General features: G+C 32.6%; 1 long non-coding RNA gene across 1 annotated transcript; it reads left to right on the top strand.

The window, feature by feature from the left end:
• The first annotated feature begins 233 nt into the window (after window positions 1–233).
• On the top strand, window positions 234–6,114 carry LOC139502710 (uncharacterized). Its single transcript, XR_011658914.1, has 2 exons — window positions 234–813; window positions 5,599–6,114. It is a non-coding gene; the product is annotated as an uncharacterized lncRNA (long non-coding RNA).
• Window positions 6,115–16,321: the final 10,207 nt, after the last annotated feature.

Here is a 16,321-nt window from a genome sequence, read left to right as displayed (position 1 = left end):
ATTTAATTAGTATAGAATTGTATATTTAACAGACGTTTAAATATTAGCAAAATCTAAAGCTTTACCAGTTGTAAGGCTCAAAGCACTGCATACATAAAGTTTAAAGCTTTAACTACTAAATATCTTATTTAGATGAAAGATATCAAAAGCAATTTAAATATTTAGATAGATATTTGCACGTTATGTTTTAATATGTTAAATTAACAGTGCGTTTGAAACAAGTCGCCCTGGTTTAGGGGTTTGAATCGTGGGTTTATGTGATCTTAAATGCTAATGGCCTTGAGGTCGTATCCCAGCATAGACACTTGATTTTTCTACATACATGATGAGGGTTAGTCTATTAGGTATAGATATTTGAAAGTTTTATAGTAAATTTAACACTCCCACCAAAATGTTACAGAACAACGGAAAGCATGCAGAACAAAGAAACTTGACGTAGAGTTTGGTAGGGGTGATCCTGCTTAGATTACCCCTGGTAGAACACAGGAGCTGGTATGTGAGGATAATTGATTTAGATTAATGAGCATTCATGTGTTAGTTTAAACGATAGTAAACGACCTCAAAGTGTAATTTTTATCTTTGAGTTTACCTATAAACTGTTAAACCGATTAAATTTATAAAAACACAATGTCTCAATAGACGTTTTGTTTCCGTATTTGGTCGAAGATCTATTCAACATTATGTCATCAGACTGGAAGTACAGTTATATTGAGTGTTTTGGAAACATTGGGCTTAGTATCAGGACTTATCTAGTACCATGTTACACGTTCGGGAAGAATGCACAGCTGATGGATAAAAATTGTTTACTACATGGTAAGAATCAATTAATTAATTCACTTGTATTTTACTTCCTGTTCTACTTTAACCATTAACGTGACAACCTTCAGTAAATTGAAGATTATCATGTATGTCACAGATTGATAACTTACAACAAGACATACATTTAAAATGTTATACAAATTATTAAAGGTAGAGGAAAAACAAGTGAACAATAAGTTTTATATCATGAATAGCTGGCTTTATTCATTAATTAGATATGAGTGTCTGAATGGGTCCAACAAATAAACCGAATATAGAAAAATAAATTTAGAAATATTATGAGGTTCTTAAATATATAATGAACATTTCTAAAGAACAGAAAAAATAGGCTTAAAAATTAAAAATACGGCATTGATGAACGCCCCATCCAGGCACTCATATGAATCCTTCAACAAATAGAGGATCATGCATCTTACAGGCGGATAACTTACAACAAGACAAATACATTGTCGGAAATTATCAAGTTTATTTGTATAAGCATATGAACAGGACGAAAAACGAGTCCCACACTACTACGAAAACAAACCAATGTAATCTAATAATTGCGGAAGATAACAAAAATGTTTAATGAAAATTCGCACGTGATGCCCATTCAAATAAACTTGACTATAATACAAATAATATTATGACGAAAGTTGGCCATCTAGCGGGACATCTTGTCCACTTTCCCGTTTAATTGTTTCCGGGACACTTAAATATATACTCTTCATCCAGAACACTCTAATACATGTATGATGTAGATACTCTTCAACACTTAATATATTTGGTAAATTGTTACAGATATATGCTTATGAAAGTTGTTATTGAATTTAGGTACAATGTGTGCGGACCTAGCCATTCTGTAAACATCAGTTTATCAGTTTTGAGTCAAATCGCTGAGTAGTAAGGATGTAGGGAAGCGTGGGCTTGGGGAGCGCATTAGGAGTAAGGGTAAGGGAATAAGAGGATATGGAGTGGGAGTTTTGGTAGGGAACAGTGAATCCTACAGGGACATTCTGTCGAACTCCTCATGACCTTATTATGAGGCTACAACTTACTTTTCTTTTGGTGCACAAAAACTGAGGTCAGAAATGCAACAAAAGTATCATGAGATATACATGATATAAACAAAAACAAATTAGAATTTTCAAATACTTTTCTAAAAATATATTTTGTATGATGATTCAAAGAAAAGGTCAGACTTTGTTCAGGTTGTTTTCAAGCGACATTAAAGAAATATGAAACAAGAAGTAAGCACTTATATGAATCCATTATAACATAACTATAATACATTGTAGTACTCGTCTCATGGACTAAACAGGACAAGACTTTTTGAGAATAGAAAGAAAATGAAATGACAGAATTTCTAAATAAGATATTTAAAATAGATCCTATAAAATACTTTTATGTAAGGAAAATGGGATCATTTTACTTTATTCTTTTTTGGTTAACAAAATAGGCGATTTTACTTTCTTTTGTGATGAAACTATCTGCGTTATTTCCTGTAATAAAGCAGATTAAATGAATGTGAATTAATAAAAACATAAAAAGACACAATCTTTGAATCAGTTTAAGTTAGGTCTATAGCTGTAGCTGCCAGTACCATACGTAGTCATTGATCATTGACATTTTGTTTAGCTTTTTTTTTATCTGTTACCCATTCTAACATCGGTCTCGCACTTCTTTTACACTTTGGTTTACTGCTCGAGTTGCTGTGTGTTTCTTTATTCCATAATGGCAAAAAGATAAAAGGTCTAGATCTCGCATTTTGGTGTCTGTCCCAAGTCAAGAACCTTCAGCCCGTGTTAGTCTTTTTTTTTAATTTGATTCAATTGATTGTTTCGGAGTAAGGTATGGCGTGCATTTCGTTTACACCATTGTTAAAAGGACAGCTGAAGCCCGCCTTCGTGTTTAGGTTTTTCTCGTTGCCCTGAAGACCAATTGAAAGCCTTGTGTTTTTTTCTGCTTTTTTGGTTGGATTGTTCTCCCTTTTACACATTTTCTTTATCCACTCTCTGTTCTGATATCTATATATCTTATACCCGTATTTGTAAAATCCATTAGATTAATTACTCAAACCCATGAGTTTCCTTATTCAAATATAAGTTTTACAAGCAAATGTCATTCCTGCATGAAATCCTTTCTATACAACATCTGAGCTGATCATTTGCTGTTTATTGCGTGGGTCTTATTTGGGATCTAAGCTTGACGCGTGATTGCCGATTTTTTGCAAGCGTGACATGTGAAAGTCAAATAAGTGTGCCATGAAAACGGAAAATGAAGTCTAGCGGGACGAGGGAAATTAGAAAAAAAATTAGAATTGCTTACGTACATAGTGTAAGAGGGATACGGGAACCTGAAAATCAATAAGCGGGATCCTTGACCAGAACCCTCCCCCCCCCATTAGTCCCCTATTGCGATTCCGAGTGACAAAACTAGGCTGAAGATACAAAACGGAGAAACTGATAAGTTAAAAAGTGACAGTATCATGTTAAAAAAAACTATTAAAAAATTCAAAAACGAACATGCAAACGAAAGACTATAAATAACTACATAAAACGTTATCAAAGGTACAAGGATTATGATTTAATACGACGGACGCGCGTTTCGTCTACATAAGACTCATCACTGACGCTCAGACCAAAATAGTCATAAAACCAAACAAGTACAAAGTTAAAGAGCATGAAGGACTCAAAATTCCAAAAAGTTGTGCAAAATACGGTTAAGGTTATCTATTCCTGAGATAAGAAAATCCTTAGTTTTTCGAAAAATTCAATGTTTTGTAAACAGAAAAAAATGACCATATAATTGATATTCATATCAATTTTACCAAAGTGCTGACTACTGGGCTGGTAATAACCTAAGGGAAGAGATGTCCACCAGCACGTACATAAAATCAATGTCCAACCATACAAAAAATTAAATAAAAACATACTGAACTCCGATGAAAATTCAAAACTGTATCGCATACCCTTAAGTCTTCCATGCTATCTTATATTCATGACTTTGATTTCATGACTTCTTAGAAAAAAGACCAGCCTGACCGCAGCTTAACCACACCAATAACTTAAGACAACTGCTTTGCATTACAATAGAAAAATGTCTTCAACTTTTGAATAGATGCTCGCGATTGGTGTAATTTTTATGTTTACTTTAACTGCTGATAACTGTTGCATCATGCATGTTATTAACAGTCTTCGTAGTTTGTTTTTATAATTGTGTGATTTTTAATTTCGTTAAATGATATAAACGTCGGGCAAAGGGTCATGACTTAGATTCAACTTCCGCCACAGTTAATCTGGAGCCTGTAATTCAGTTGTTTTTGTTTGTTGAGGTTTAACATATTTGTATTTCGTTAATTATTTGGTACATAAATTAGGCCGTAAGTTTCCTCTTTCGAATTGTTTCATATTTGTCCTTTCGAGTCCTTTTATAGCTGAGAATTCGGTTTGAGCTTTGTTCATTGTTGAAGGCCGTACGATGACCTTTAGTTTTAAATTTATTGATCATTTTGTCTCATGTGACGAGTTTTCTCATTGGCAATTTTACCACATCTTTGTTTTATATATACCATATGGTAAGCCCTATGTGATTTACTTTTATGATTACAAAAAGGATCAGAGTAATAAATTTTGAATAGTCATTATGTACTTTGACGCAACATGCTATTTATTGACACCACTTTGTTATTCCTTTTGAACATTCTAAAATTTAGTTGAAATGCCTACAATTTTGCCAGGATTTTACAATCATTCTTCATTTTCCCGTTCTGCCATCGTATAATTAGTGTGTTCAAGCATAGAAATAAATATATATCTATACACATCGAGCATTAACACAGATTTAAACAAACATTTCTGGGCTCATCATTCAATTTCCATTTTTTTTTTTTTACTTTTTGACATCTATTTTTCTAATTATGGTTCTATGGGCAAAACAATTATCAGGTAGAAGGTTGAGACCTAGAACACATCAATTTTACCATGGTTTTTACATCGCCAGTTTCAGAATCAGAATTCAGAATTCAGAAAATATGGTTTTCATCTGATATGTAAATTTTGAGGACAAAAATGCGAGATTAATTCTTACGATTCTAGAAAAAATTATGTTAACTGGTGATCGTCTGTTCATCTTTTTTCTTCTACCATGTTATTATCTGTCTTTCTTTAACTAGTTTAAAATGTTCACTTGGTATGAATTATGCTTATTCATTCTAATTTAAAAGATATTTTTTATTTCAGGATTCAGACACCGCAATAATTTCAAAATAAGAGTACTATGTATACTGGTGTTCGAATGTTCATCCTTTTTCTCCTTCTTCGTAAATATTAACTGGTTTTCTACGCATTGATATCGTAAAATATCAGCCGCGAGCCACAATGTGAACCTGTTTGGCGAGTGAGCGCAGCGAACGAGTTAAAAAGTTTCACATTGTGTCGACCGGCTGATATGTTACGATATCAATGTGTAGAAAACCTGATTATCTATTTATCATTATATTAATTACTGGTCATTTCCCTCTTTCTAAGATAGTTTTACGCTTGACGAAAGCAGTGTTAATAACGTCTTCCTCACATTGTGATGTCGCTGATAACTTCTTCTCTCACATTGTGACGTCACTGATAATGCATGGTCCGTTTTGAAGCCTTGATACGGGAATTACGAAGCGACAAAGCAGGGTGATATAGGCATAGGGAAGGACGATAAACGATGTTATCTGTCTTTCTTGTACTAGTTTTGAATGTTCAATTTATGCTTATTTTCCTTATTTTGAAAGTTCTTTTTCTGTATGTATTTCAGGATTGTTATGCGCTATACCACCACTGAATGTAGTGCTAGCTGTTTATCTACGAAGACAAATTCGAATTCAATATAACATTTCTGGATCTGTTCCAAAAGATATCATTGCGGTAATTCTGTGTCCGTTTTGTACTTTGATACAAGAATCCCAACAATTAACAGACCAACAAATAGTAACAAAAATGCCATCTGACATGGTGATAGAGAGAGACGGTATTGATAATCAAATCACTACAGACACTCCCTCCTGAAAGACCAAAAAATATTCAGCTCAATTATAAATAACTGAAAAAGGTTGTGATTTGTCATTCATTATGACACATCAACAAATTGAAAAAAAAGTGTGATTGATGACTTCAAATGTTTTTTTGTTCTACGGGAAACATTGTTAAACTTGATTTTTTCATACTGTATGAAGTATTGTTGCACATTAACCTTTGTATAAAGAACAGCTATGGAAGTAAAATGAAAATGTATCTATTATACGGATGTTCAAATAAAACACATTTCCTATTATTTGTTTTGTCTTTAAAAAAAGCGTCTATAAGTGTAATTGATAAATATAAATAGATCTAGTCAGGTTTCTGTACTTTCGGTTCCTAGCCGACAGTGCTTGTTCCAAAGCTTTGACAGTACTTAATTCGAAAAACAGATATGTCGGTGCCGAAACTATGTGTATACCCTAATTATATAGAAAATAGAAGAAAGAACCAGAACACGTCGGGCCTAAAGCTCTTCAGTTCTTTGATTTTCAAGCCACCAGTACGTGTACTAGTTCAATTTTCTACATTTACATTATTCAAAGTAGATAAGATTGACAACAAAATCCCCAGATTTGACGTTATAAATATGTGCAGATCACAGGTAAATGAAACTGCAGTACATTCAAAATAGCCATTGAGTCCTTGAAAATCTTTGGTCCATTAACATTGACATAGTTTTACTTGATCTGAAGTACTGATTTTAATATTATATCTCCTACCGATGGTTCACATTTTAAACCAGCGATTATCATTATAACACAACGTTGACTGCTGTAGCCTTATTTTTGACATATTAATCTTTTGTGATCGTTTGTTTTGTTCACATATCGTGGTTTAAATAATGACATTTTATGCAACTGTCATACAATTGAGAGGTTTAGTTATATCGCTTTGAAACCAGGTTTAATCCACCATTTGCTACAATAGAAAATGCCTGTACCAAGTCAGGAATATGGCAGTTGTTTTCCATTGTTTGATGTGTTTGCGCTTTTGATTTGCCATGTGATTACATGTATAATAATGTTTCCTGAAGGAACATATTAAGTTGTATGATTGTTCTCTTTTGAAATTTGTAGTATCGACAACTAGAGTAGGTATTTTCAAAGAACTTTGAAGCCCTTGCTGAATCAGATACAATTTATGTAAATAAATAAGAAAGAAGTTTCGTGGAGCACTTGGTCGACCAATCAATATAACGTTACTTGTTATGACGATTTTGTAACATGTGTAATATAGGTATTCAATTAAAATTCTTCATCTTTTCTTGAAATTAGGCATAGCACAGACCTATTAAACAAATTCAACCTACATTTTTTTCTTAAAATGTACTCTACCAATTCAGGAATATGGCAGTTGTTATCAAATAGTCGTTTTAGTGTACGACTTTCGAACAGCGGTATACTACTGTTGCATTTATCTATGATTATTCATGAAGCATGTGGAGATTCAAAGTGAACTGTCAATTCCTTTATCAAACAGTTTATATATTGTAATATAACTACACAAAACATTTATACTTAATAATTATGTATACCAAATTCAGTTGTCCTGTTACTGGCAATACGTGCAAAAATACAAAATGCAATACTATACTGTTTAGCAGTTGCTGAATTATTTAAATGAGTTCAACGACAAAGAAAATATACCTGCCAAAGTCTTCGGAAAATACGGGAACTGTATACACGATATAAATTATACAGGGATTCTATGTTCAGAAAAATCTAAATCTTTTTACAACTGGACATGCATTTAGTATGCTTATGGAGTTATAGCTATAAACACAGGTTCAATCCTCCATTTTCAACATATGAAAGTGCATGTACCAAGTAAGGAATATGCATATTCGTTTGAAGTGTTTTTAGCTTTCGATTTTGTCATTAGGGACTTTCCGTTTTGAATTTTCCTCAGAGCTCAGATTTTACTTTTTACATAATTCACAACTATTGTACATTCTAAACGTAAGTACAAGGAAAGAGGTATAACTCTGGAAAATATTATTTATTTTCTATTTCTTGTATTAACCTTACAAAAATACTTGCAAATAAAGAATACAGTATCTCTTAAATTCACACCAACGACTTGTATAACTTGAAAACATAATAAGCTTAACGTCTACCCATTAGCTGTATCTTAAAGACCATGCAATGATAATATGAAATCTAGCTTAGATAAATGTAAATTTCATAGGAAACTTGCATGGACAGTTTTATAGATAGTAGTCGAGCACAGCATTGAAATTTTACTTTTGTCTATATGACCCCTATCATAAATGAACAAGTTTAAATATTAATACCGCTACCATCATCTTTATTTTAACTGAGTCAAAATGATTGTTATCCATTCCTTTGGTCTGTTTGAGCTTATGATTTACCATTTGAATAGGGACTTTTCTTTTTAAATTTTCCATGGAGTTCAGTATTTTTTGTGATTTTACTTTTTTCCCAAAATACTATTTTTTATCATGTTTTTACCATTTGTTCCTATTAAAGTCGTTTGAAACAATTGTAGTCAACCAATTTCCTCCTGGATTCCTTACACCTCTTCCGTCTCCCTGTATAACAAAGAATAATGAAAACAAGGACATTCATAACAATGTTGATGTCATATCAAGACAAAATAAAACAAAGTCAGACATTATTGCTCCTTAGTTGGGGGTTTTTCAGACTTGATTTGATAACTTTATACTGCGAGTTTATATAAAATCAAAAGGTAAATTCTTCGTAATGTTTTATGGCACTCAAATCATTCATGGCATACATGTAGTGACAAAAATATGTCTTTCTGCTATTGCACATATCCTTGTAATTAAATTAGTAATATGTTTTAATATTTGAATATAAACAGTTGACTGCCCCTCTGGTATCTTTCGTCCCTCATTTTTACATCTGTAAAATATAGTCTACCATGTATAATTTTACTCTTTACTTTATTCTAAACCAAAAAACTTTGCAATTTATCAATTCGAATCAGAAATCTGAGTTAGCCCACATGGTATTGTACTTTTAAATGCCTACTTAAGCAATTGATAAATACGATATTAAGGATAGATAAGAAAAAATCATTTCAGTGCAATCTATATATATCAAGTAGGAGTGTAACCTCAAGGATGGGTTGATGGTTACTAGAAGAAAATGGAGAAAATTAACAAAGAAATATCTGTATTTCCTTATAAAGTTAATGATATTTTCCCCGTTTCTCATTGTTTTTCTAACAATGTTAATCAAAATAAAGAAAAGAAATCCAATACTTTTGTTTTCGTATTTAAAATTATCCGAACAGCGGTATACTACTGTTTTACTGTATTATTCATCTACTTTAAACTGTTTAGTATTACAGTAGCTTCAAGCACTTACACTCACTATCCTCTTTCTAGGAAAGAAAATACGAAACCAAATAAAGTCATACATGTTATATATAAATAAAGTCAATACAGCAACACAATATATATCACAGTCACAGTAAAGTTGTCTATAGTTCAATAATATTTTTAGAAGAAGAAAATTAGCTATTACAAATTGGAAAAGAAATAATTCAAGGTAAGAGTTTAAGAAATTTTACTGATATAAGTATCAGGACCAATGGGAAATCTCTCCATCCAAGTCATCATTTCGTTTTTTGATTAGAAAAAAATCAAGCCACAATTTGTTGAAGTTAACCATTATAGGTCAAAGTACGGTCTCCAGCACGGAGCAGTGGCTCACATCACAGCAAGCTATAAAGGACCCCAAAAATAACTAGTGTAAAACCATTCAAACAGGAAAACCAACGGTATAATATAAATAAAAAACGAGAAACACTTCCGAACCACATCGACAACCACTGAACATCAGGTTTCTGATGACTTTACATCTTTAATGATAGAAACGATAATATTTGTTCATAGGACTTTCCTCACTCACACAATCTCTTTATCATGTTCAATGGACTGTGGAATATGGACAAAAACCTTTTATTAATGTATGTAAAAAAAGTCCACATCATTACAAGTAACTGTACAGAGATCAAGTTCATGGTAAACTATAAAAAACCAAAACGTAACCTAACATCAATGAAGAGACAGTCTGGAAAACATAATGCCCTCCTCAGATTTTTTCTGGGGAAAGTATTTGAAGGAAATTCCACAAGTTATGTCTTAAACTTTGGATGTTTCCAGAATCCAAACACGACAATACTCTTTCGTCAGTTCCTCTTTTTTCAAATTTGATAAAAAAAATGTAAAAAATGGTAGATTAAGCGGGTTTTGTAGCTAGCTAAACCTATCACTTGTATAACAGTCGCATTGGATTCTTTAATGAAAGGTATAGAGACTGTTGTTTCTTTATTTTAATTTAGTGGGAACTTATTTTGTAGATTGACATAACGAGTATGGAGAGAATGTCCTCAGATAATTCGAAGTGTGAATCGTTGAAATTTTACACTTATCTATGCCAAAATATTGGATCTGACGAACTTGTGAAAATAAGAAGGTTAGTTTTCACTATTTTAGATTTGGGACAATCATATGGTCATAAATCAATAACCAGTGGAAGTAAAGGTGAAGGACTTGATATGAAAGGCAGCGATTTGGATGTAATGACTATACTTCCACTTTTTAAGGTGTACGAATCAGAAAAAGATGTTGTTCTTGATGGTCTGACAATTCCCTTAGTTATGGTCACTGATGCAACCCAACCATGTTTTACACAGTTATGTCATCTAAATCATCATCGAGTATATAACGTTTGGGATTTTATTTTAAAAGTATTCCCTTGGTGGCAACAACATCCGCTAGGATACATGCTTTCAAGTGAACAGTATAAACTGTTTATTATGTCACTTGCTGATCTCAAACTTGCTGATCTCAAACTTGCTGATTTCAAACTTCCCAGATTTGCGAAAACGCATGGCCCATGTCTAACAAGTATTGATGATCGATTGGATAATGTAGTGTGCCTTAAATGTGATCAATGGCTATTTCAAACACAGCCATGGATAAGAAGACCACTTACTGCATGGCCTTCACCTAAAATCATATCAAAAATAATATCTTGTGGAGTGCTATTTGTTCCAATCGGATGCAAAGGATCAGCAAATGAAAATCTGAAATGGCGAATTTCATTTTCTGTTGCAGAATAATTTCTTATATATTCTTTCAACCATACACAATTCTTATGCTATGGGCTGTTAAAAATCCTGCTAAAGGAAATAGTAGAGAAAGATGCTGATTTGAAGGGATTATTATGTTCATATTTTTTAAAAACATTAATGTTTTGGATGTCAGAAGAAACAGATCCGAATTTATGGCGACCAGATAATACCATTCCTTGTTTTATGGCATGTCTACAGAGGTTACTGTACTGTGTCAGATATTCAATCTTGCTACATTATTTTATTCCTGAAAATAACTTTTTCCAATCACGGTTCAATACTAGTAACAAGAAAAAATTAGAAACCATACTTACAAATTTATATGGGCGAGGAATTAATTGTTTTGCTTATTCTGTGACCCTAAGAGACTATCAAAGCCAATACTACAAAGACAATCATCCTTTAACTCAAGTAAATTTTACAACATTTGAACTATTTACGGATTTATCAAATTTAAAGAAAATGCATCTACTATATCATTGTCTACATCATTCTAGAACTGTTGCATGTAAAAGTCTATTTACATTGTATTTATCAAAGTCATGTTGGTTTGTTACAGATACTTCTAAACATCTTTATACATCTTATAGCGCAGAAAACAAACATCAATACTCAAAGTACAAACACGATCTCAGTCATTTGTTTGTAGGTGTGCATTCAGATGCAGTGACTGGATGGCTTATCTTAGCTTCATTTTTCTATGTTAGAAAAAAATACGTTGCCTCTATAAGATTACTAAATTATGCGTTGCAGAAATACACAGATGAGAAAATTTTTACTGGATCCGGATTTACCAAATATGAGTTAACATTTATCCAAAAACACGTTCTAAATCTGATGAAAACAGAACAGTTGTATTCAGTATTAAGATCATTGAGAATTGAAACTCTTACATTTGGCCCTAAGTCATCAATAATTCCACAGGAATTACAACTAGATGTTACAAAGAAGCGCACATGTTATTATCCTTTACCATTTGCATATTTTCTTGGCTTCTTATGTAACTACCATCTACAGGACATTCCATCGAGTAGACGTTACTTACAACAACTTATATTAAGAAAAACGATAGTATTCATGCTAATTTATTTAAAGCTAATACAGCTATAATGTGTGGCGTAGCCCATCAGTTAATTGATGAGGCATACTTTGCTAAAATATCTTTTCAGGAAGCTGCGATGCAAGATGAGTACAACTTTACTAGTGCAGCAACAAGGTTGTCTAGCGTCACATGATGCTGACTGTAAACTAAATTTGTTATTTAATGGTTTATAATTTAATTTTGGATGTACTGCGTCTTTTGATTGGCTGACAGTGTCTTGTCTATCTGCTCATAAAAATAATTTTGTCATGTGACCGTGTCGTCACCAAAGTTTTTTTTTATGATTTTCCCCGTCTTTTAAAATATAAATTAGAATTAAATTATAAAGAATAACAGTAATATTTTTTTCTATCGAATCGAAATAACAAAACATTTGATGCACTATTTGAAATAACAGTCTTCCCGGATTATTCAGTGTGCACCTAGTTTTTGATATTATTTCTCTTGTTAAAGTCATTCCTTACTCATTGCTTTTTTTTTCTTTTTCAAAATGCATGATACTTTTTATCTTTATCTTCTATTGATCTACCGGAAATCTCGAGATTTTCTTAGTCATGTGACATTATTTTCATAATTATTTGTCAGCTATTAACATATGTCATGTTTCTAAGACTAAATAAACTGAAATTGTTGAATATATATGTTTTTATATGTTTTTCAGTACTTTTTTGAATTATAATAATTATACTGATAAATCTACAGAAGGAAAATATTAAATGAAAATCAAATGTGTTAAACTTGAATAATGTAGGGAGAAATCAATAATATTCCAACCTACCCCAGTCGACTACGAATAAACATATAGGTTACAGTGAGACAGCAAACTACCAAAACATCGTAAAATTATGAAAATGTTGGGTTTAAGTCATTGAAATAGGATCTATGAAAAATTCTAACGCTCATCTCAGAACTAAAAATTGAGAAAGGAAATGGGGAATGTGTCAAAAAGAGGGACGAAAGATACCAAAGGGACAGTCAAACTCATAAATCTAAAACAAACTGACAACGCCATGGCTAAAAATGAAAAAGACAAACAGAAAAACAATAGTACACACGACACAACATAGAAAACTAAAGAATAAACAACACGAACCCCACCAAAAACTAGGGGTGATCTCAGGTGCTCCGGAAGGGTAAGCAGATCTTGCTCCACATGTGGCACCCGTCGTGTTGCTTATGTGATTACAAATCCGGTAAATAGTCTAATTCGGTAGGTCATATTCATGAAAGGGAAGGGGATTGTAGTTACGACGTAAGGAACATATCCGATATCATTTGTGAAACGGTTATTCCATAACGGTCAACCAACTCGTGATGGCGTCCGTAAAATTTACGAAGGGATGATTTCAACTTCACCATTTGGAACTCTTGGTTTAATAGCTTCCTTGTGAGCAGCAAACCTCTATCAAGAAAATCATGATAGGAAATGCAAGCACGGGAATATCGTATCAATTGGGAGATATATACCCCGTATGCAGGTGCTGCTGGAATATTGCTACTTAGAAATGGAAAGTTCACAATTGGAAAGCTGAAATCATCTCTTTTGTCGTAAAGTTTTGTTTTCAACCGACAACAACCCGACCATAGAGCAAACAACAGCCGAAGGCCAACAATGGGTCTTTAATGTAGCGAGAAACTCCGGCACCCGGATGCGTCCTTCAGCTGGCCCCTTACAAAATATGTATACTAGTTCAGTGATAATGGACGTCTTAATACACTCCGACTATAAATAAGTCATTTAGTTCGCAACCTACTAAACGTATAAAATGTAATATGGGGTATAGAGATTTACAATGTAGTTTACTGACACCTTCAACAAAACATACATTGAAAAGAAATGTGGGGTACAATTCAATGAAACAGCAACTTGTAATACAACATTGAATTCTGAAACGTAGGAAACATCCAACAAATATAAACATGAATGGAAATAACTCTTAATTTGTATGACGACAACTTCTACAAAACATGACTGTATAGGTTATAAATAAGTCATGTAGTTCGCAACCTACTAAAATCTAAAAAAGATATTTGTATTTATATGAAATGTGCGGTAAGAATCAATTAGACAACAAAGTACCAGAAACCTCCCACAAATATGGCTATGAATAGAAATGTCAGAGACACAAATCCTATCAATTATGACTAAGAATGAACATGTGGGAAATATGCCAAAAAGACAACAACCTACCGGAATCTCAAACAAATATAACTAAATAGTAAAGCAGGGTAAAAAATGTTTTAGTAAGCAACTATCTGGAACCTCCAACAAAAATATTTTTGCGTAGAAGATGCAGAAAGATATAATTTCGAATGGAATTGTATGGTATAAATCAATAAGACAGCAATCTATTTAAGCGTCCAAAAAATATGACTATGAAGGGCAAACATATTTGGTGGTAATCAATACAACTGTATTCTACGAAAACATCTTACAAACAGCATTCTCATTATCAATGTAGGGTATAGCAATTTGAAAGCAAATAGCTGTTCAATATACATGATGCGAGAGATGGATGGTTGATACTAGCTGTGACATATACGGGCGTTTTGCAATAAAAGCGTAACTTCTAGACCTAAAAAAATGGAAAATCAACTTGTCTAAAATTTAATTTCAAGAGTTATTTTGAATGCCTCTATTATATATCTGTTTGTAAACAAAAAGTGCAATCTTAAATACTCTTTAAATGATATTATTTTCATAACTTGTGTACTGTTTCGTAGGGAAACTGCTTCTAAACGCACATATTTTTGCAATTTTAAATGTTTCCTATAGACATTCCAGTTTGTTTCCTTTATATACTAGAACAATCTAATTTTTTCTGAATTGGAAAGCTGTTTTTCATCGATAAAGATACAACTCATGTTACGTAGTGGACATTCTGATGCGTTCCGTAGTTGACAAAACCGTTTCGTAGTGGACAAAAAGTTTCGTAGTTGACATCAACCCAATTCTATGTTAATAAAAACATAACAAAAATTACATCAAACTAACCCTTGTTATTTGTTTTGCACGAATGAAATTGAAAAAAGAATTTAAAAAAGACTGCATGGTAGTGGTAGTGTCCACTACGAAACGTTTTTCTCCCATACTTGTTTCGTAGGTGACCGTTTCGTAGGGGACATATTCGCATGTTTTATTTTTTCCCCACAATCCCTATATTGCAATAGTAACAAGACTGATTGTATTCATCAAAGCATGTATTAAGCTGTACACTGATATTTTTTTCATAATTTTAAAACCAGATACTGAAGGAGATTTGATCCGTTTCGTAGACGGTATCACTCTGGTCCATTTGGTGTGCTCAATTTTTCTTACAAACAATTTAATTGCCGTTTTAAAAAGCATCACTTCTTTTGTAAGACCCTAATGTTTATATCTCTTGCAAACAAAAATTACATTGATTTTATAAAACTGTTTATTAGCAAATTTTAATGACTTCGTTTTGTAATGGACATTTTGTCAGGGATACACCTTCTGAAATTAAAAATCTTATGTTGAAAGCTGTTTATTAAAATATGTTGGCTCTGAACATACTTTTGAATTATTAAAGAACTTATATTAAGTAAAAATAACATTTATTTCTACATTTTTTTACGATATTTTAGAGTATGAATGTTGAACATGCGGTCTAGGGACATGTCATTTTGGTTGTTTTGGACCATTCAGGAATCAATATCTTATCAATCCCTCTAAATAATAAACTGATTCTTTGCTTAAAAATGTTAAATCTAATTCAATGTACTGACTGTACAAAAAATTACTTGCAAAGATCAAACACATTTGTTTTAAAATGGCTGGGAAAAGAAAGTACTATTGAAAAACGCCCATACATGACACGACCAACCATGCGAGAGACACATGGTTGGTAAAAGCTGTGAAATCTACATGACACGCCATATCGTGCAAGAGATGGATGAGTGATACTAGCTGTGCAATATACATGACACGCCCTATCGTGAGAGAGATGGATAAGTGATACTAGCTGTGAAATATGCATAACACGAGCACCCTTGCGAGAGATGCGAGATATGCATGACACGGAAAACCGTGTAATGATTGTGTCGGTTATAACTAGCTATGTGTTATGCATAACTAGAAGACTCGTGTCGAAAATGTGTTGGTTGGTATTAGCTTGGTACATGGAAATAATACCCGTTTTGAAAAATTTGAAAAAAACAAAAAAACGAGTAAAGTCGCACGTGATGTTATCTAAGATTTGATATAAAA

This window comes from Mytilus edulis, chromosome 14, assembly GCF_963676685.1.
Source record: "Mytilus edulis chromosome 14, xbMytEdul2.2, whole genome shotgun sequence".
In the NCBI taxonomy this organism is placed as follows: domain Eukaryota; kingdom Metazoa; phylum Mollusca; class Bivalvia; order Mytilida; family Mytilidae; genus Mytilus; species Mytilus edulis.
The sequence above is the reverse complement of the archived record's forward strand: the minus strand, read 5'-3'. Positions and strand labels throughout refer to the sequence as shown.